The 3,035-nt window shown below is 40.9% G+C and overlaps 1 long non-coding RNA gene across 1 annotated transcript in view; it reads left to right on the forward strand.

Moving 5' to 3' along the window:
- Positions 1 to 580: 580 nt before the first annotated feature.
- LOC102378776 overlaps positions 581 to 3,035 on the forward strand; it is a 2,878-nt gene continuing 423 nt past the window's right edge. Inside the window, exons 1-2 of the long non-coding RNA XR_323731.2 lie at positions 581 to 645; positions 1,843 to 1,971. This is a non-coding gene — a long non-coding RNA (uncharacterized LOC102378776). The remainder of the gene's footprint in view (positions 646 to 1,842; positions 1,972 to 3,035) is intronic.

A 3,035-nucleotide genomic window follows, 5' to 3' on the forward strand; every position in this document is an offset into this window, starting at 1 on the left:
ATGATCTCTTCTTCAACGAGCTGAATTTGATGATGATGATGATGACTTTTCATGGCAATGGGGACTGCCAAACAGTGCTTTCTCCTTAAGACTCTGATTCAGAAAAGCATAAACTTAACTTCAAGCATGTGTGTCATTCCATTAACTTTGGAGGACTACTTACATACTTAATACTAAGTGCACGTGTAAGTGTTTTGTTAAAACAGATTCTAGGTAGTTAATTGTACCCAAAATATCTGATTTGCTAGGTTCATACAGAATAACATTTTACTGTACATCTTTACTACAACTGCTGATTAAAATGTTAAAGATACTTCATTAGGTCTCCATTAGTAATTTTAATTTTCATTGCCTATTTGATTTGTGATGAACAAATGTGCATGCCTACATGAACTCAAGACCCGTGAAATGATTAAGGTAAAAAAATAAAGGCACATTGTGGGTTCAGGACATCTATAATAAACCTGAGCTTCATCAGCATTTCTAAGTTTTAACCAAGAAATATTGATTCATGTTTATTATATTTTATGGCACTTTACAGCAATTTATAACACTTACATTAAGGAAGAGATGGGCTGGGATAAAAGCCAATATGGGTATGAAAAAGATGAAGTGCTGTCAAGAATAGCAACTTTCAAGTATCAGGTACGGCTCTTGTTTTCACACTTTATCATGCCTATTTAATATATGATAGTGGGATTTCATGATTAATTTTAAAATACAAAATCTAGCAGATGACACTTTATACACCAAGTCACTGGAGGCATATCTTTTTCAGAATGATATTGCCTCAAAACTCTGAAGCCAAATGGAAAATATGTTCAAGGCAAGAGAACAAAGCCAAAGTAAATACATCAAGAAAGATATGTAGAAAAGATGTAGGTGTGGGTAGTAATGAATTTATATCCTAAAGATAAACCACATAGATAAATCCTAAATACTGTGCTTCTCAGTCTTAGAACTTAAGGGACCTGAGCAGAAAGACAAAGCAAGAATACAATTGGCTAGGGCAGTGCATTAAGGAATATATTTTGCCTTTTCCACCTAGGTGAAATCACTCTGACTTTGACTTTTGCCTGACTAGAAATATACAATATGAATCCCAACTGCACAATGATGTCTGAGTCTAAGCATAGTCCAGACATTTTTGACAAAACTAAAAGTTGTGAAATAAACCCAACTTCCATATCATTGTGTGTCCTCATAAAATGGAATCGTGATTATTACCGTGAAGGTTTGGACCTTCCTCCTAGAGTCTGATCCCAGTGTCATATGCCCTGCACTCATTCTCAATCAGATTAACTTCAGCGAGATATTGCATTGGAGGGGCACATTTATACTATACTGATCAGGCTCCAAGATGGGAATCCTGGATGTGTACACTGCCCATTCCTTATCAGATTTGTCAGTCTTGGTGTGGTTTTATTTTTTTTAATGATAATGTACAGCCTCAGAAATGGTGCTATATCCATGTTCCATATGAAGAATAACCATAATATGGAACTGTACAAGAGAGGCATGTTTTAAAATGTTCTTTGTGTTTTTACTGACAAATATTTTTCCTTTTATGCTTTTCAGCTGAAAGTGCTTTTTTAGGGGATGGATGGCAACTCAGCCTGAGGCATGATATAATAGACACAAATGCACCACCTGCTGTGCCCTATTGCTTGAATATTGCACTATTTAATACCAAAATGACCCTAAGTGCTTGGATGACAATTCCAAAATGGCCCATAAATACTCAGTGTAGAAGGGGAATTTAAAAGCTAGAGTACAATGAATAATACTGCACTTGCACAAAAGGGAATAGGAATAAATTTAATTTTCTTAAGTATCTTGCAGTGACAGCCACAAACATTTGTTCAGAGGAAATACAAAATGAATATGCAGTATCTGGTGTGGAGTCAGCGAAGCAGAAAGAATAAGGATTGCTAAACAAACTAACATAAAAAAATCATGTCATTTGGATTGGTGAGTAAAACTTATAAAGGACCCATTTCTGGGAGAATCTAAGGACCTTATTACACATTACACTTTGAGCTGCTTGAGTCTGGAGTGGTAACACCTTAAGGCTAAAAACCTTCTCTGACTTTCCTCTACCTGCACAGCTGTGACTTGCCACTAGAGGTTTGGCAAGCAGGGGCGTTGCTAGGAACTGCGGCTATGAGATGCCACTACAGGGCCAATGATGCCACTACAGGGCCAGTGAGGGGGGGGCAGGAACATGAAGTGAGAGGCAGAGAATTAATGGGATAGGGGTGGGTAATGAAATGGGAGCTGGTAAGTAAATGGGGGTAGGGAATGGGTGGTGAAATGAAAGAAGGCAGCCACTAAAGGATTAAATAAAAATAAGTTAAAAAAAAAGTTAAAAGAAATAGGAAGTAAATTAAAGAAGGTCTCCTTTTTAATAAATTAGTATTTGGGATTGTGTGTGCGCATGTGTGTGTGTGTGGGGGGGGGGGTGCCGGATATGCTTCCCTGGGTGGTTGGGTGGTGGCAGTGGTGAGGGCAGGCACTTTTGGGGCAGTTACTGCCCCTGTCCCAGGAAGGAAGCCCTAGTTCAGGGGGACTGTCAGGCTGTGGCCTTGAACACAGGACCCTGGCCTGCCTGCTCATCCTGGTCTGTCACCTCCTCAACAGAACACTGCAGCAGACACAGGTGGCCAGAGCTCTGCATCTGAGCCTACTCACATACCTACTCCCTGCCACTGCAGTGGCCAGCCCAGGTCAATTGACCCTTCACACCTTCCTGACCCAGGAGAGGAAGTGTCCAGGCAACAAGGTTCAACCTTGTCCTTAGGCTGCTGCACCCTTGGCTAGTGCTGACTCTCAAGATACCTGATCCAGCTTGTCCACAGACCCGAAGTTTGGCCTGACTCCCTTGGATACCTGACCCAATTCTGGTTTGATTTCCTACATACCTGACCGGGCTAACCACCTGACCACACACTCTGCCTGACCCTCTGGATCTCTGACTTGGTTCCCCAGGTGGATCTCCAGACTTCTGGCTTCCCTACAACTGGGCGCCGGCGACT

The sequence above is a fragment of the Alligator sinensis genome, unplaced genomic scaffold, assembly GCF_000455745.1.
Source record: "Alligator sinensis unplaced genomic scaffold, ASM45574v1 scaffold486_1, whole genome shotgun sequence".
NCBI lineage: Eukaryota > Metazoa > Chordata > Crocodylia > Alligatoridae > Alligator > Alligator sinensis.